A 19764-nucleotide genomic window follows, 5' to 3' on the forward strand; every position below is an offset into this window, starting at 1 on the left:
CTTTTAAATTTGGGCACTTCCTTGGCTTTCTCTAGCCTCTCATAATCTTGACACTTATGTACAGTATGGTTGGGCTATTTTGGAGAATGTCTCCCTGTTTGGAACTGTCTGGTGTTTCCTCATGGTTAGATTAAGAAAATAAGTAATTTTAAGAGGAAAGATGTTACACTGTTGATGCCTAGGACTTTAAGAGATCAAGGAGGCCTTCCCCGAGAGGTCTTAGGGGCTGCAGGCCAAGCGTGGAATCCACTTCGTTACTACTTATTCATGTATTCATTCATCCAAGAAGCATTTATGGGACTCTTGTCACGAACTGGACAGTGTTCTAGGTTCTTGGAATACATCAGCGAACAACAATAAAGTTCTTGCCTTGGCCTGGCATAGGGGCTTGACTAGTGATGCCTCTCTCTTCTCTGGAACCTCCAAGTGACCTTATTTGGAAATAGGGCCTTTGTGGATATAAGTAAGGAATGGCTCTCCCAGCATTACCAGACATCTGATGATGAGTGTCTTCATACAACATAGACTAGAAGACATATGCACAGAGGGGAAGGCATGTGGAGACAGGCAGAGGTTGGAATGACGCTGCTGCCAGCAAGTGAAAGAGTTAAGGAGCTGCCATCTCAAAATATGCTAAATTGGTGACTGATCATTTCCAGCTGAAGTCACCTAAAGTATGATTCCTTCAGGAAGGGCCATTGGCTTTTCTTTTCCTGCATGTAGCAAGCCATAGATTCTTACAGGAGGGACATCCTTTGAATATCAATGCTTGGGTGCCAGACGCACAACTGGGACTGTAGTGTGAACCTGAATAGATTCTGAAGCACCCCTTACCTTCCTCTGGTTTCTGTCTCTTCCCTTCACCCTCCCAACCACGTACCACTTCATAATATCCCTAGGACTTCCTGTCCTGGAGCTGATAGACATCTGTTCTGTCATTCCTGCACACACGCATTGTTCTTTGTCTAAAATGGGCAAAGCATCATGCTTTGGTCATTCCTTCAGACTTCAGTGTCTTGTGAAGATCCCTGTGGACATGTGAATTTAATAAAATCTTTACGCTTTTTCTCTGGTTAGTGAGCACTTGAGAAAGGGTCTTGCTGTGTAGCCCAGGCTGGCCTTGAACTTGAGTTTCAGCAAATTTCTGGATTCTACCAATGCTTAGTAGCCTTTTGTAATGTCAAAATAGTGGTGCCTAACTCATAGGAAGGGGATTAATAAATAGATCATGGAAATTAAGTGCCCGGCACATAGTAGACACTTCATAATGGCCAACTCTTACCACTATGGCCCACCTTTACTTGCTGACAAGGATTGGAAGCAAGTTGTCTGATAGCCCTCCCCTGGACAGGTTGCTGGGAGCTACTGCATCTGATTAGAGTCCAGCTTCCCTGGGTGGGCAGGGAGCTTGGGGTTCTACAGGGTTCTGTCCTTGCAAATGTTCGAGAAGGGGAATAAACCTCCCTGGGCAGCCTCCTGGCTCAGAGTCCTAACCCAACACCCCTCTATGCATTCAGGCTGGCCTGAGGCACCACTTGCCCTGCTTCTGTCACTGTCCCTCGAAGGGCTGTTGAATTGGATGCAGTAAGTGGTTTTGGCTGCTTGGTTGGGAGGCCACAGCCTTTGGAGATGGATAGCGCTGGCCTCCATGCTGTTCTAAAACTGTCAGGTGCTTTCCCATCTCCTCTGCCTTGAGAGAACACATAGGGAAAGGTGACTAGAACAGAGAGGGCCAGGGAAGAGAGAGAGAGAGAAGAGAGTTAAGTAGTTAAGTTAATTTTGACTCCTTTGGCCTCTTTGAGTCACTGCCAGGGCAGAACACTGGGCATCAGGGCCATTAGCAAGGTGTATCTGAAGGCTTGAAAGCAAGCTATTCTGTCACACTGCCTAGGGAGCCTGCAGGTGAGACCAGGAGACCTCCTCCTTGGCCTTCCAGGCCCCAAGAGATCCCCTGGCTTCTTTTACACATGAAGTGACTGTGGGGAGGGGCAGTAAGTGGGCCAGAGACACTGTCATCCGTAGGCCTAGAGCAGAGACCACTAGGTACCCATGGCTTACATAGGCTCTCTGGAGGCATTCACCAAAAGAACCCCATTGTCCCTAAGAAAAACGGCTCCAAGGGGCAATAAATGTGGGACTTCAGATGGTTCCTAGTTGCCAGAAGCAGGGCTTGGCCTGGTGTCTGTGGATATTTTTAGGTTGCATAATGAAATTCCACCATGAATTTGCATAGCAATTTTTTTTTCTTATTGAAGACCTGTCACATCAGTTGAGTCAATGCCAGCGCCTCTTCTGCAGTGTAGATCAGCAAAGGCTTCTTCCTGTTTCCCAGATGGTAAACTGAGGCCCTGTGGAGTAAAAGGCTGACCTGAGGCCACTCAGCAGGTCAGAAAAGCTTGAGAGTCACTAAGTGGTCCCTATAGTCAGCCCCCACCTCAACAGAACCATGCCACTCAGCAATGGATGCGGGCCTAACTATTCAGACAATTCCCTTCACCTTGTCTGCTGGATGGAGCTCAGGATGGGAGCACAGAGCATAGAGCATGGTGGCTGAAATACACCACGCAGGGCCACACACAGGATGAGCAGACCACGCCATGGTCTCTGGGCCTCCTCTGCAAGAACCAGGCAGCTTATGCAGCCCCATAGTCTGAGTCATGCAAATTGCTAGATTTGGTTTTAATTTATTTGCAGATGAATATCCCTCCCCAGAGGCAGGAGGAGGGGGAGCCCACGTCTCTTTTTAATTATTCGGGGCATTATTTCCAAAGCCCTCTGAGCTGAGGCTTGGGAAGTGTACGATTCTGATTCTCCAGTGAGTCCTTTCTCAACCCCCTTCCATAATAACCTGCCCAATAAATTATCCAGGGCCCAGGCTGAGTCCAGCAGCCTCCAGCCCACTCCTCCTCTTCTTTTCCCACCCACTGCCTCCTGCCTCAACCAACAGAATGTTAAAAGCCCCACTGTGTGGAGTCCAAGGAGGGGTAGGAGGATGGAATCAGGAGCCAGCAACCAGATGCTGACAGAGGAGCAGTCTCCTGGAGGAGCTGCTACCCTCTCACTCCCGCCAGCTGGCCTCAGCGGGTTAAGTCAGATCATGTCACTGCTGTGCTCAAGGATCTTCAATGGCTCCCACTTCATTCAGAGTAGGAGCCATGGGCCTCGCAGTGGCCCACAGGGCTGTCTACACACATGGGCCTAGACACTTCCATCACCCTTTCCCTCTTTCATTCTGTCTCCTTGTTGTGCCTGCTACTCTGCCATCTTAGAGCCTGTATACTGGCTGTTTTCCCTGTCCCAAAGGGACTTCCTGCTTGACTCCTTCTGTCCCATCTGCCTCAACTATCACCTCCTTGAGGCCCTCCCTAGCCACCCTGCTTCCCTCTTCTAGACTTTGCCCTTGTGAAAGAACAGCTGCTGAGAGTCTTCTACCTTCTCTGTCCACAGTCAGGTAGTTCATAGCCACTGACTGACACAAGGGTGTAGTGGTGTTGTGACATGTTTAGCTGTGTCATGATTCCTGTGAGTCTAAGTAAATTAGCATTTTAACTATGATTAATGAGGTTATGCGTCAACAATGCTAACTCCATTTTGAGCTTGTAACACAAGCTCTACCTGAGCTCTAACTGGCTGGCTGATAGTCACCTTGGCAACTGGCTGATGGACAGTCACACACTGATAACTATACATCAATATGCAAATGAGAGAGTTGGCGTCCAGGACTTTGTCTCCAAAACTGACATCTGGAAGCCGAGATAATTCACCTCTGGGATCATAAACGCCAGTGCCTTCTGACTGCTATTTGGGACACATCTTACCATGAGTCCACCCTGCAGGTATTCAGTCAGACTCAAGAGGCCCTGCCCTAGTGAACTGGCCTTTGCCTACACGACATTCAGGTCTATATGAGTGCCACTTTGAAGGAACTGATCTCCTGGACCATTTGGACAATTTCTTCTGGGGACACAGGGTACATGGCTCCTTTCTAGCACTCAGGTGATGTTCTTTTACTTATTTTTTCTTGGATTTTCATGTATTCCTTCTACTTCTTTTGCTGTATGCAAGCAGTGAATTGATTCATTCAGAAACTGCCTTTGCTTCACTTGACTTTCCATTGATTAAAAGGACCTCCCCCTTTTGGAGGAAGCATAGGTTCCTCAATCGTCACCCAGTATCAGGAAACCAGGCCATCCTGGCTGGTCCAGGATGACAGAAGTCTTCAAAGGGGTCAGAGTATTTGCAGTTACTGCTAGTGTTCTTGGTGAGACCAAGGGGAACCCATCTATCCCTGCTCTGCCCTGATCCCTTCCTGTCCTCCCTTTCTGGGAGCTTCTCTCAATCTACCATGTGCTGAAATCCTCAGCTCCAGCAAAGGAACTGGATGGGAGATTCATATTATTTAAAACCACAAATCTCAACTTTCACCTCCATGCCCTCTTTCCTTGCACTCCTTGGTTTTCTTCTTTTGGTTTATTTCTCCCAACCTAGAAGGTGAAGTCCTCAGAAGGCAGGTGTTTTATTTGTTTCGTGCCCTCTGCTTATTGCCTGCAAACAGCAGGTGCTTAGTAGATAGCTGTTTGTGAAAGAATGCATGAAGCAAGACAGCTGTAGCTGTGAGTGCCGTGGGCAACCATGGGTTGACCTCAGGCTCCAGGGTGGAGAGGAGAGAGACCAAGGTTAAAGATGGTGGGCACCATCTATAGGAGAGGAAGAGGAAGGAAGCCCTATTAAGGGGCAGCTGTGAGTGCAGGGGCCGTGGGTGGGACTGCATGCAGAACATTTGGGACCTAGGTGGCTTACAGAGAGAAGGAGAGGGAGGTGTCGCAAGGTGTGCTGGGCCCTTAGACTGTCCTGTGGCAAAGTCCTCTGAAGCCACATGGGAGTGTTTTCTGAAAGGTCACTTCTGTTCACCACTGCAGCAACAGCAGGGAGTTCCTGGAAGTTGGATGGAATTTTCCTAGAAGGGAGATGAGACCTGCTAATGGCGCGTCCACCCCTTGCTTTCTCCCTCAGACCTAGGAACAGCCCAGAAACCCTAGTACCAGGGCCAGACCACACACTTCCCTCCTGATGTCCCTCCTTCAATTCTTGCCCAGTCCATGGGGGTCCTACCCCGCTAGCCCAGTTTGCAGCTGAGGAAACCACAAGCTCACTCACAATGCCAGCAAGGCAGAGCCAGTGCTGCTTCTGGTTTGTTCACTTGTCTGTGTACCAAGATGTGTAGACTCTAGCCCTTCCACTCTGGTGCACAGAATACCATCTGGGCACAGAGCACATGGGCCACCCACCCTCAGTCATCCTCCTAGCCTGCTTGGTAGCCAGACACAGCTAGGGTGGACATCCAGCCTGTCCCTTACTTCCTATGGCCTTAGACAGGCTCCTTAACCTCTCTGAGCCTCAGGTCACACATCAGTAAAATGAGGATAATTTTAATCACTCTGTAATTAGTTATTGAATACTTAGTGTGTACCAAGCACTGTGCTAGGCACTGGGGGAAAAGCATCACAGTCTTCCCTCATGGAAGAACATGAAATGCAGCAGCCCACACTTGGGTCTATGCACCATATGGCTTGGGGGAGACATGAGCCCATCTCAGCAGGGGCCCTCATCTCCTTTTCCCTTGCAAATTTGTCCCTTGAAACTGAGAGCTAGGAGGCTAGTAAAGGAAGGAGTAGAGACCCAACCCCAGGACAAGGAGCCAGAAGAAGCAAAAATGAGGGTCAGGTGGAGAGGCAGGCTGAACATTCTGTGTCCATCTCAGCACTTTATTTCTGGCTAAGCCTTATTTTCTAGCTTCCTGCCTAGTTTCTTCTCAGGGTGTGGTTTGAGAAACTAAGGCCAGGAAAGTGCCCAGGACTAGCTGACCACAGTGTTGCAACTCTTGACCCCTGGCCTTCTATCCAACCTTTGCCCTGCATGGTGGCAGGGCATACAGCTGATGCCAACCTCCCTCTCTTGCTTGAGCCTTGATGTGGGAGGTGGAGAGGAGCAGCATGGCTACTACAGAAGCTTGGAAGCCAGGAAGGAATGCCTGCCTCCCTTTTACACATACCCAAGGAATCCAAAGAGTCCATGTGAACTTGGCTGGAGCTATTCAGCCGCAGAGAGCTTCCACCTGGTGTAGAGCCAGGATTCCTAACTGCTGGCCAAAGACTTCATTACATGTGGTCACCACTTTACTTTGAGTCCTTGGGCTGCTCCCTCTCTCCCTAAGCCTCAGTCTTCCCATCCACAGATTGGGTGTTGACTCCAGGACCTTTAAGCTCCTATCTGCTCCTGGGATGGGCAGGTTAGTGATGGGGTCCATCTTTCCTTGCAAGGACACTGAGATTCCCAGCATACCTTCCAACTCCCCCACCACACCACATAGAAGTGAGGAGCTTCCTTTGCCCATCTGGGAGCCAAATGGCTAGGGTCTCTAATAGGTTCCCAATAGGCTTCTGCTCTTGCTGCAGTAATCAAAGATCTTTCCCATTCTATGACTCTGAAGGAAAGGCAAACAATTCTGCCTTTTAAGGTGTAAATGGTCACTGCAGCTTCAGGGGACTGTCTAAGGTATTTTGCCAGCTAGCAGAATTGACAGCCAACAGCTTTCTCTGATCTGAAAGGTATCATTACAAAGAAAGAATGCACTACTTTCTTTTCAATGCACTGAGCAGTCAGCTCTTGGTCTAACAATAGCAAGAAATGGATTTCTCTCTTAATTGCAGGACTTACGCTAGCTCTTTCTGCAGCCCTGCAAGGATGACCTCTTCAGGGGATGGGCAGCAGTGGCCACCATAAGTATTTCCAGGTCCTGTTCACTGCACGAATGCCCCACCAGCTCTCTGCATTGCACACACCTCTTGCTTGGCCACCCAGGCTTTGGCCTCCTGCTAAAAAAATCCTCATTTTTCCCACTGATTCCCCCCTCCCTCCTCCAAAGGTACCCTTTGCTTCTGCACCCTATCCAAGTGATCTCGGTAGTCCTGGAAGGTGTACACTGACACATCCATTCCTCCAGCTCCTATCCAATGTGCCTCTACCCTGATGCACCCATGTTACAGAATCTTGGTCCTGAGCACTGACAGGAAACCCAGAAGTGATCTCTAGCTCAGCATCCTCCTGAGTGCTGGACTGTTGGAGCTGTCTTCTCCATCCTCTTCTCTAATCCCGCTATTCCCCATCCCTTACACAAGACTGCTTGCACACCCAAGGCAATGGGAAGTTCCCTCCCTCACACACTCATACAGGTAACTCATGCCCTTCCAGGAAGCCTTGCCACTTATGGACAAGTCAGTGTTGTCCTTCCTTGTGTGCAGCCCTCATCATCGTTCCCAGAGAGAACCCCTGAACCCTGGGCCTGCTCTGTCCCTCAGACATCTCAACACTGTCTGTGTTTGGGAAGTGACTACCAACTGCTGACAGCAAACTGGCAGGTGTTCCTGGTCTTTGCAGCCACACCAGGCAGGGATGGGATTCTGGGCTCATGTTTACCACCTTGTTCTTTGCTCAGACCCTGCAATAGTGCATGTGGTCTGGGCCACAGGGAGACTGTGCTATTTCACTGAGTTGGAACTCAGGACATGCCCATAAATGAAGGCTTCGTCACTTCATGGACAGTCTGCTTAGCATCACCCAGGTGCCTAGGGAGAGGGTCTATCCCACTCTTGTCAAGTTTTCTGCTGTTCTCAGAAGCCTTTAAAAACCAGATTGCATTCTGATCTGTTCCATACAGGACAAATCTGGAGAATTGGGTAAGTTGCAGACATCCCTGTCTTCTAGACATTTCCAGGATGCTCAGCCTCAGTGATCCTATGTGTTGGGTTCAGGCCCTCTTCTGGATTGCGGCTCAGTAATTCTCAGAGCATCCACTCTTCATCTCTGGTCTCTTTTGGTGCTGTGGGAACAGATGCCCAGGACCACCTCCACACACTACGTGTGTCCTTATGATGGCCACTTAAAGGTTGATGTGATGAGGCAGGACATCCACCCACTAGGCTTGTCCCCCGCTCATGTCTCAACTTCCTCTCCTGTCATTGCCCCATGAACTCTTGGCTCCAGCAGGCCTCCTCACCCCTGTCTCCAGACACTTTCCCTTCTTCCTTGGGGTTGCACCATTCTAGAAATGTTCTTTCCTCATTCTTGTTTGGGGTCAGGCTCTGGTCTATCTCTCCTTGGCTCCTCAGGATTCCCCAATGCCCTGATCTTTGATTAACTCTAACTTCCACTATTACCCTCATTTTGCATAGGCAAAAATGGAGACTTCCCATTTCTGTTCAGTGACTTTCCTAGGACCACAGACCTGAGTGTCAGGTTAAAATCCAGGCAGTGTTGGCTGTGACACGGACAATCTACTGTCCCCTGTGTGATAGCAATGGGTAGGAGAGATGGTTGTGGTGTCTAGTGACCCTTTCTGGAGCACAGGCACTGCAGCCAGAGGTCATTTGCTTATTGGACAGTGTACCTCAGGGACGGGCTCATTCCTGCATTGACACTGCCACTTTCCTCTACCTAGTGAGCCGTGCACAGTAGTGATTAAGGGCCAGTCCTGGTCCCACAAAGCTCACAGCCACATGGGAAAATACGACGATGACACATCCACAGAACCTCGCAGAGCCGTGTGGTCCTGTGGGTGTGGGGAAGAGGAGGAGGTGACTCTAGGAGGAGTAGATGTCCTACCTGGGTTTAGAGGTAAGATAAAGATTTTGCCAAGTCTGGCCATAGCCAAAGCCAAGGGACATCCATAGCAGAGCAGACAGTATGTGCAAAGAACAAAGGCAGGGAGGGCTGAGGTTTGGGGAGCAACAATTGGCAGGCTGGCATGTTTGGGGCATGCAGGTGGCATGCCCTCTGAGGAAGTCTGGGGGCCTCCCTATTCCCTGAGTGCTAGTGTGCTCATGGAGGCTCACCCTTTCCCTTTTGGTGCTCTGGATTCCCTGTCATTTCAATCTCAGATTTGCCCCGCAAGGCAGAGCCTGCTCCTTGCTGATATCAGGGCCCAGAACTGGGCAGCCACATCCAGCGGGGAGCTGAGGACTCTCCTGAAAGGGCAGGCTGGCTTCCTGTGGAGATGGGTGCCAGCACAGAGAGGAAAGGCAGTTAGCCTCTGCAGAGAGTTCTGGACCAGCTCAGGGCAGGATACATTCCTGGGATGGAGAGGATGGGACCTGCAGTGGGGAACAGACTGAGGATCAGAGGGAATGAGTCTCTGGAGCAGAGAGTGAGGAGGTGAGAGCAAGGGGAAGAGGGAGAGGGGGAGGGAAAGGTGAAGAGATGGAGAGTAAGAGGCAGAGGGAAAGAGGTGGAGGTGGAGAGATGAAGACGGTGATGACAGGGAAAGATGGAGAGGCACACAGCATTGAGAGATGCAGAAGTACGGCTCCTCTCCTGCATGGAAGGGAGTGAACAATCTGTGTCTGCCAGGCTCTGCCTTCAGCGCTCCACGCACGGCGCACCTGCAAGGGCCAACTGCAGGGAGGGCTGAGGCATCAAGAGACACAAGGTGAGGATTAAAATGACCACAAGTGTAGAAAGGCCCAGAGAGAGCCAGAGGGCACAGGCTAGCAGAATGGTGTGTGTGTGTTTGTGTATCAGTGTGAAAGGATGTGAGCTGCACCCAGTGGGGGTGTGTGTCTCACATACACATGGGTCCCACACACAAGTGAGATGAGGCATTGAGGGGAAATGATGTCACTGTGGGGTCTGGACCTTGAGCTATTCCACCCTATTCCTGGTACTCTGGAAGGCACCTGTCCACCACAACCAACCTTGGTATACAGTGGGGGCCTTCTGACCTCATGAGATGCGGGAACATCCAGCAAACTCTTACCTGCCTTTTCCTCACTTATAGGCTCTGCTGTGTGTCTTCCTACGGATCCCTTCATCCCTGGCTTGAGGTGGGACACAGCTGGACTCTCCATGAACATGGGACGGCTTGCCTTTGTCACAGCTGCTGTGACTGAGAAGTGTGAGGGAGGTATGAGCAGCTGGCACTGTGGTCCAACTCTCGTTTCATTCCTGCACTGTCTTCTATCTCTCCGGGTATAGTGGCAACCCATCAAAACAGCTTTCTCCTTTCTACACAATCTGTTCCTTCCCTGTGCTCTTGTTCCAGTTTCTTCCTTCTCTGCCATCAGGCTCCTCACATACACAGCAGTCCTCAGCCGGTCACTTGTACTTGGAACAGAGTAACACATAAATTAGAAGCTGTGCTTATGGAGGGCTGAATCTAGCTAGGCTACTAGAAATGGGACAAGGTGACTCCCATTTCTTAGGCCATTTCTTTTGGGCTGATCAGATTCTCTTAGAGAAAACTTTCTCAGTCTCTGGCCAGAGAAGACTCCTAGAGGTCACACCTCTGTTTGCTGAGAGGGAGTGAGGAAGGCTCAGGCAAGGGAACCAACTCAGTACTCAGCATGTAAATCTTCCATCAGTCCTTTCATTTTAAGGGTGACGCTCTTGTAGCCACTTTGCCTGGTAGTCCTTTGTCCAGACACCATTCTTTTGACCTTCTCCCAGGAAAGCACCTGTGGTGGGTTGGGATAAGGAATACCAGCCACACCGGGTTGACAGACAGGCGTGAGCATCCTGCCTCTTCTTGAAAGCATCCAATATTCCTCCTGTTGGCAATCCACCTTCAGCCCAGTCTCGCCCTCACCAGAGATAGTCAGGCCAATCCTAGAGCCTTCCTGGAAATCAAGTTACTCGTCAGGGCTCACTATGCAGCCCTCTTGGATTTGCCTTAGCATAACCACTCACCAATCTGCTCCCAGCTTTCAAAATGGGGTAGCTGTTGTCTCCTCTCCCTTTTGCCCTCACAGGTTTATGGTTTTCAAATATTCTGTTTATACTCCTTTTAGTGGAGGTTCAGGAGGTACAAAGAACAAATGTGGTCAATCTGCCATCTTCAATGGAAGAGTCTCTCTGTTTCAGTTGTTTTAGGGATGGTAACAGCTTACCTCCAAACTTGAGGCTGAACACAGTCCTTACTGTTTCTCAGTATTCTGTGAAGTGGTTAGACGGCCCTGCTGCTCCAGGCTGATTGGCTCCTTTCTGCACCTGAGTACCTTGGCTTGGGGTGAGGGCTGGGAGGCCCTCTCCTGGAGGGCTGACACTTGAACAGGGCCCTGCAGGCCAGCCTGGACTTTTCTACATACTGGGGTCCTAAGAGCAGCAAGAGAAGGAATGAGCACAAGCATGCAATCACTTTTTAATAATGGACTTTACTGTTTAGGGCAGTTTTGGGTTCACAGAAACATTGAACAGAAAGTGCAAATGTTTCCCATGTACCCCCTGTCCCCACACCTGCACACCCTCCCCACTATCAGCACTCCACCAGAGTGGCACTTGTGTTATCATCAGTGAACCTATGTTGACACATTATTGTCACCCAAAGGCCACCATTCACGTTAGGGTTCACTCTTGGAGGTGTACATTCTGTGACATCACATAAAATGGTGATGGCACAGTGACAAAAGCACAGTGTCCACCTTTGTGACATCATGTAAAACAGTGTCACTGCCCTAAAAGTCCTCTGTGCTCTGCCTGTTCATCCCTCCCTTTGTCCACCCTGGTAACCACTTATCTTTTTTACTGCTTCCATAGTTTTGCCATTTCTAGAATGTTATATAGTTGGGATCATACAGTGTGTAGCCATTTCACATTGACTTCTTGCACTTAGCAATATGCATGGAAATCTCCTTATGTCTTTTTGTGGCTTGATAGCTCATTTCTGTTTAGTACTGAATAACAATCCACTGAATGGATGTATTACAGTTTGGTTATCTATTCACCTGCTAAAGGACATTTAGTTGCTTCCAGATTTTGGCAACCCATACATAAAGCCTCTACAGACATCCATGGGCGGGTTTTGTGTGGATGTGAGTTTTCAATTCCTTTGGGTAAATGCCAAGAAGCAAGAGAGCGAACAAGCCCAGCATGCAAGCACTTTTCAAACCTCTGCTTGCATCACTTTTCCTAATGTAGCCATGGACAAAACAAGATCTGAGGCCAAGCCTAGGTTGGGAGGGGGATGTAGTGGAGAGAAATAGCCTCCACCTCTGGATGGTACAGTCACATTGCAAAGACTCGTGCCTACTGCAAAGGGAAGAATTTGCAATGATTTTTGCAATGGACCCCACTTTGGCATATACTTTTTGAATTCTTGGTGTTTTGCCAGAAACATCAAGTTGCTTGATTGGAAAGAAAAGTCATTGCATTAGATGACTTCAGAAACATCTTAGTTCAAAGGACCAAGCAGCAGGAAGTCTATAACCGTAAGTTTCACATATTCAATTTATTCATTCTACAAACACTTATCGAGCACCCACCATGTGCTAAGCCCTAGGGGTATAGCTGTGAACCAGAGCTTACTGCTGTATGTGAATTTCCATCCCAGCGAGAGATGGGGGTAGAAACAGAAAATAGAATAACATGAGGTGAAGGAGATAAATGGGCAGTATGCTAGTGAGCGGAGGGTGTGAGAAAGGAACTGCTGTGTGTGGCAAGGTCAGGAACAGGTCACATCTAAGCTGAAGAGTGTCAGTGAGGAGGGGCTGGAGAGGAGGCTGCACAAAGGATCCCCCTTCTCCTTTCTCTTCTTCTTCCTCCTGCCCCCTTTGTTCTATTTCTAAATCAGCACTTCTCAATTTGAAATGTGTAGAAGATCCCTACCTCCCAATCTTGTTAAAATGCAGCTGCTTCAGCAGGTCTGGGGCCTGAGACTCTGCATGTCTAACAAGGTTCTTGGTGATGCCACCAAACTGCTGGTCCAGTAACCACACTGGACATAGCAAGAACTTGGGGTCAGGGCTGGCACTGACTCTGCTCAGAACAGAATTTCCAGGTTTAGGGAAGGTCTTGGAGGTGAGGAGAGTGGGAAATAAGAAACAGTGACATCTCAGTTTATCTGTCACCTCTGTGCTCAGAAGAGCCACAGAGCAGTTGGGGACATGGAGCTCTGCCATCTTCCCTGGCCTTTGGTAGAGAGATCAGCAAAGAGTCACCTTTCCTGCCTAAGATCTCAGAACTGATATTCAAGGTATCACAGAGGACCCTTCAGATGGAGTGTGAGGCCAGGAAGGGAAAGGGCTATCCAGATCGTAGTGACTATGTCAGAACCCTGGGTCACTTAACTTATCCTTCAGTGTAGAAAACATTTCTCAAATACCTACTGTGCTAGGTATATCTAACAGTAGTTAGGTCCTACTGTGCATTCCAAGGTATACCCAACAGTGGTTGGGACCTACTGTGTGCTTTAAGGAGTCCATTGACTGTGGGGAAGATGAAAACAGATACAAAATGGCAGATGGAAGCTGGGATCGGGTCAGGAGACCCTTGCTGAATTGAGGTGAGAAGACAGAGGCAGAATCAGGGCAGCTATGAGGTGATAAGTGCAGCTATGGATCTCAGAGCTGTTTAGAAGGAAGTATTGAGGCCAAGGAGAGCAGGGTGGGACCAAGGATGACAGAGGAAGAAGCTGTGTGGCAGCTATGTGTCTGGCATGGGTGAGGGCATGGATAGAGTGTCGTCACTGGAATGTGACCACTGAAGGAGGAGCAGATTTGCAGGGGGATGGGGAGTTTGCCTTTGGACTTGCTCAGTTTGAGGGTCTTGGGCCAGGCAAGTGGAGGCAACTGGACAGTGAAGTATGAGTGTGAGGGGGCAGGAGAGCAAGTGGGGCTGAAGTAGTGCTGTTCTGTGACTGTACTTCCAGAGGGAGTGGGTGACATATTAGTAAAGGCAGCATAGATGGACTGTCTTTGATGATTAGAAGGCCTTTGGGAGTCATTCAGGATCCCAGGTGCCAGAGGCTCTAGCACATCAGGTGTCATCTGTGCACACTTTGACGGCTGTACTGTTCTCCTCAGCTCCCTCACCCATCTAGTGAGGCACGCAGGCTGGGATAGGTGGTATCCCCTCTCTTGCACCTGCAACATCAGCATCACCTGGGAACATCAGAATGGTCAACTTTATAGTGTGGCGTGTTGCTCACAAAAAAGTTGAGAAGTCCCAGCCCTCATCAGCAGCTCTCTATCTTGCTACATGTTTGGATCATTAGGGGAGCATTACAAAGTACTCGTGCCTGGCGTGTGTACCCCAGAGTTTCTGTTCTAGTTGATTTTAGACCTTGGGACTTTCACAGATGCCCAAGTGAGTCTGTTGTGTGTCCTAGGTGAGAACTCTTGTTCCATGTCTTACTTTCTTAGACCCATAGAGTCAGGAAAGCTGCAGGTGAGGGACTCTGTAGAAGTCACTTTGCACCTTTGGACCTCCCCCTTGCCATGTAGTTGGAAGGAGCCTGGAGAAGCGGGGAGTGACAGGCAGGGCCCTCTGGGTCACACTGGACTTCATGGCTATGAAAAGCTGCCTGGAAGTAATCAAATTGCTTAATCTCAGACTAGCAAACCCTCCTGGGGACCTACCGCTTGCCAGCCCCAGACAGGGACCTGTCCAGGTGAAGACGCTGAGGGTGCTCCTGGTCCTGGCCCTGGGGAGCCTTGTCTGGTGGAGACTGTCAGAGACCAGAGAGAGAAAGACCATGCCCGGGGCAGGAGTAGGGGTGGGGAGCTTTTCTGGGTAGAGTGCTGGGCCGTCCTCCTCCCTCACCAGATTAGGTCTACCAATTCCAGGATATGTCTAGGAGCTCCATTATTTCAGGGAATATTCAGAACCCAAGATGTTCTTCTTATCACCTGGTCCTGGGATCTCAGCATCACTTGGGAGCTTGTTGCAGTTCCTGCCTGATCAGACCGATGGGATTAAAGTTCACAGTGTGACAGGAACCCTGAGTGAGCCACATTTGTCTTTAGGCTCCAGAGAGGCCATCTGTCAGAGGGCTTCCAGGTTCCACTGGGTGGGCAGGCTCATAGTACCTTTGCTCGGTGAGGTCTGGAAGAACCTCAGGAGGTCAGAAGACAGAACCTCTCTGTCTTTTTAGAAGGCTCCTGGACAGTGCATCCCAAGTTTCTCTGTCCCCTGCTCCTGCCTTGCACTGCCATCTAGTGGCCATGTGGAACCATTGCTGCCTCATATGGCTCCATCTCTGTAGCAGGAGGGACAGACCTCAAGTCTGTCACTGATAGTGGAGGGAGGATTGGTTTGTTACTGCCTCCTGACATAAGGCTCAGCGCCCCAAAAGAACATGATGGAAGCAGTTTGGAAAACACTGGGTTTTAGCATCAGGATGGCAAATAGAGGTTGCCCATTCCCTCGGCCAAAGATGCTGACTCGACCCTTTTCTGTATCATTGCCCATTCAGAGGTGGGCATGGTCTAGAGAGGGCAAGAGGAGTGCAGGGTAGCAAGGACATACAGGTAGGAGGTCATGAGACTGGTCCAGAGAGCCCTTTGTTGTGGAAGGCCTCATGGGTCACCACCAGCCTGGACCTTCTCCCTCAGACCCAGGTTTCAAGGAGAGTAGAGACGGAACTGCATTTGTTCTGTTAGGTTGCTCTGTGGAGGATGGATGGGAGGTGGCACACTGGGGGCTGTGAGTAAGTCACTTTTCAGAGAGTGTTAGGAGCTTCACGTGGACCAGGCTGGGGTGGAGGAATGCAGACGCCCCTCCCACACTGCAAAGAGAACCACACAGTGCTGGGAGTTCACTCCAAAGGAGCCAGCTATTGACTAAGGAAGGTATGGAGAGACTTAAGACCTTGTGAATGTCCTTCTAGAGACATGGCCACAGGCCTTTGCAGAACTCAGACCTTGTGTTCTTGGCCATATGGATGGAACAGCCTGACTTTCTGTCCTATCTCATTGGTCCGCCTCAGCTGGCCCCTCCCTGAGGCTCCATTGCCACCAGGCTCATGGTTACTTGGACAGCAGTCCAGGCCTCAGAGTTGACTCTGACATACTCACTGAACCATCCAATGGAGCCAATGCCCTCCCATCCTCAGACCAGGGATAGGAACTTGATCTTGGTGTCATCTAGCTCTAGCAGATGTCTTCTGATTGTGAGAACCTGGGGTCCTGGTCCTCTTCTTCTCTGGGCAGAAGGACCAGGCTGCCCAGAATCAGCCCATGCTCCAACCATGGCACATTTCCTGTCTGCTGCAGATGCTTTTGGTTTCTCTTCTATGTTCCATGGTGTGCCAGCCCAGCTTCCCATCGCCAGCCTGCAGGTTTTCTCTGGGGCTGTGCTGGCCAAGTGCAGGCAGGCTGAAGGTGCTAGAAATTAATGGCCCTAGGAGCAGCCTTTGACCATGACAATGGGAGCCAACCCAGGCTCACTCCCTCAGGTGGGGTAACTCGGGGGGAGGGGCGGCATGTGCTCCACACTGACTCCAGTTGCCTCCATGATGAGAATGTGGGGGACATGCACTTCAGGCTGCCTTCATTCTTTGCATTCCTTCCTTCAACCCCATTGGTGGTTCTTCAGATTCCTTTTCCAATAAACACTTTGCATGTAAATCCTTGTCTCAGGGTCTGCTTTTGGTAGACACCAGATCAAGACAGAGTCCAGGTCAGACACTTTATTTTCATGCTTTTTGGTGCAGGATAACAAGATAGAAGTGTGAGGGGTAGATCCCTGGGCTGGGAAGGAGGGGCACTGGTTTCTTCCCTGTGACCTTGGGGCTAGCTGATAGGAATGAAGAGGTACTGCAAGCTTGAGCTACTTTAGGAGAGCTGTGGAGCAAGACTTTGGAAACACTGTCCATAATTTCCCCTCTGGAAGGTTCTTCTTGGCTAGGCTGACCTCTGGGATTGGGTTCAAAACAGATGCCCCTGTTTATGGAGCAGTCCTCTCTGGAGCTGAGGGGCAGTAGTCACAACTCAGCACAGGCAGTTGGCCTCCTGCACAGTCTTCTCCATTGTCTCCTCCAAGTGGGGCCTGAAGAACCTCTCTGTACTTCTGGGAGCACAAGGCAGTCATGTGTTCACCCAGTTTCAGCAGGGTCCAGTCCCTACATGGCCGCAGGTACACATCCATGTCAGGGCAGGTGCTCTCCAGGGCCAGTTGGCCAGCATGCAGTTGGCTGGGGGCACCTGACAGGTGTGGCTTGGTCACACTGTACTTTAGCAGCTTGGAGACTGTCCTTAGGAGCCAGGCCTCCTTTTCCTGCCACTTGCTCCTGTGTGGAGAGGGTCATGTGATCATTATAATTACCAACCTATACCTGATAATAGGATTATGATCAATAAGTATAATAAATTATCAGCAGCCTCCACCACCATCCTTGGAGCTACACAGCAACTCTTTTAGGGAGATATTGCTTCCCTTATTATATAGATGAGGAAACTGAGACACAAACTTATTCATCCCTACAGGCATAGGGGACAGTATATTTGATATTTTATTACGCCCTCTTCCTTCACTCCTTTACCTCCTTTTTTTTAACAATTCAATGGCTTTTGGTATATATATATATATGTATGTATGTATATACATATATATATATATATATTGGTGGTACTGGGATTTGAACTCAGGGCCTCATATTTGCTAGGCAGGGACTCTACTACTCAAGCCACACCCCCAGTCCTTTTTGGCTTTAGTTATTTTTTGGGTAGTGTCTCACATATTTTTCCCCAGGGCCAGCCTCAGACCTTGATCCTCCCGCCTATACCTCCCACATAACTGGGATGACAGGTGTATACCACCATGCCCAGCTTATTGGTTGAGATGGGGAGTCTTGTTAACTTTTTGCTTGGGCTGGCCTCAAGCTTTGATCTTCACCTCCTGAATACCTGTGGTTACAGACATGAGCCACCATGCCTGGTCCCCAACCCCCTTTTTTTGAGACATGATCTTGCTATGTAGTCCAGGCTAGCCTCAAGCCCGTGATCTTCTTCCTTTCAGCTTCCCAAGTGCTGGGATTGCAGGTGTGCAGCACCATGGCTGGCTAAAACTTTTTAGTAAAATTAATTTAGGCAAATAATTGCCAAATTATTTTCCCCAAGGGAAACCAATGTTTTTTGTCTTTTACTTTTTTAGGACAAATATTTGCTTAATTTTTATCTAATAAAATAGAATATGCTGAATTTGTTATTTCTTTCTCTTTGGGTTTACTCCTATTCTTCATATCCAGAGCTTTGGTTTGCAAAAAGATATTCAGCTTTTATTTTGGGCCTGAGTGGGAAGTAGGGCTTGGAACTCACCACAGAAAACTGGTTGTCTATATCTGCAGGGTCCATCTTCTGGACTCATCTCTCCAGTGTGCAGAGTTAAGCAGAAAGGCAGACAACCGAGGTATCGGAGGGTGTGGAGCTGAGATGGTGGTTTTCCTCATGGTAAGACATTGGTTTATTTATTTTCAGGAGGCCTCCTTTTCTTGACAGGTAGCTTAGGATTTGTTTATTTGCCTAAATTGATGGTAGAAGTCTCCCTGAATGGAAATTTCCTTGAGGTATTAAAAAGTTATAACATAGAAAGATGCCTAAAAATGCACATATTATTTAAAAGGACCAGACTCCCCTAGGTGAACAGAGTGCTGCTGGACTGGTGAGAGCAAACCTTAGGTCAGTGGTTTCCAACCAGTAGTGGCTCAGCCTCCCAGGGGACATTTGTCAATGTCTGGAGACATTCTTGGTTGTCACAACTGGGGACTGAGTGCTACTGGCAACTAGTGGTAGAGACAAAGGTTGCTAAAAATCTTACAATGCACAGTTCAGCGTCCCCACCTCAGTAAGAATTTTCTGGTATGAAATGTCAATGATCCCTTGTTGAAAATCTCTATCTTAGCCAGGTGCTGAGGCTCATGCCTACAATCCTAGCTATACGGGAGGCTGAGATTGGGAGGGTCATGGTTCCAGGTCAGCCTAGCCCAGCCCAAAGAGTGAAACCCCATCTCCAAAATAACCAGAGCAAAAAGGGCTGGAGGTGAGGCTCAAGTGGTAGAGTGCCTGCGTAGCAAGTGTGAAGTCCAAAGTTCAAACCCTAGTACTGCAAAAAAAAGAAAGAAAGAAAAGAAAACCCTGTCTTAGGATCCATCCAAAAAACTGACTTTCCTCAAGCAGGAGGGACTTCTGCAGTAGCTGACCTTCAGATTTGAGCTGCAATATTGCTTCTTTCCTGGGTTTCCAGCCTGGGCCACTCTGCAGATTTGGACCTACCAGCCTCCATAATCACGTGAGCCAAGTTCTTTAAACAAATCCCTTTCTTTGCACACATCCTATTGCTTTTGTATCTCTGGAGAACTCTGGTAATAGAGGTGCCTTCTGGCTTTCCTCAGTGCTGCTGGCACCTGGGTTATGACTATCCAAGTGTGTAATGTGAGCATTGTAGTTTCCTGCTTGCTTGGAATTCATGGGCCCAGGCAAACCCCTTGGAAGCCAGAGTGAGCGGCTGCTGGGTGATCTTGCCTCTGTGGAGGTCAAAGACTGTTGGCCACAGCAGAGTCAGAATTGTTCGTTTATGTAAAACTAGAGCAAAACATTCTTGTCCTTCCCACTTTCAGGGTAACAGGCCCAAACCGCTAGTGTGGCAATGCATTCCTGCCTGGTTTGGGGCCAAGTCAGAGCTGTTTCTGGTGCCAAAACAAGTAGACTGTTTTTCTGTCTGTGGGAGGTTTTACAAGCCACTCCCATTTTAAAGGGAAGAACACTGAGGCCCAGGAATTGATTCAGTCAGGGTCAATGGCGAGTGAGATGTCAGGAAGCCAGGGCTCATGGGGAGGGTCATGATCCATGACTGGACTCCCCGTCCTCACTCACAAGGCAGAAGGGTGATTTATCTTACAGTGACTGGCCCGGTACTCTGAGTTCGACATGCTATTCTGACCCCAGCTCTGATCTCCAGCAGGACTGGGGTACATGGAACTGTTCTCACAGTCTTGCTTAT

At 49.2% G+C, this 19764-nt stretch overlaps 1 long non-coding RNA gene across 1 annotated transcript in view; it reads left to right on the forward strand.

Annotated features, from left to right (window-relative positions):
- The window catches only part of LOC141417371 (uncharacterized), a 30316-nt gene extending 12112 nt beyond the window's left edge, over positions 1–18204 (forward strand). The window contains exons 2-3 of the long non-coding RNA XR_012441914.1: positions 9833–9958; positions 18113–18204. This is a non-coding gene — a long non-coding RNA (uncharacterized lncRNA). The remainder of the gene's footprint in view (positions 1–9832; positions 9959–18112) is intronic.
- Positions 18205–19764: the final 1560 nt, after the last annotated feature.

The sequence above is a fragment of the Castor canadensis genome, chromosome 2, assembly GCF_047511655.1.
Source record: "Castor canadensis chromosome 2, mCasCan1.hap1v2, whole genome shotgun sequence".
Lineage (NCBI taxonomy): Eukaryota > Metazoa > Chordata > Mammalia > Rodentia > Castoridae > Castor > Castor canadensis.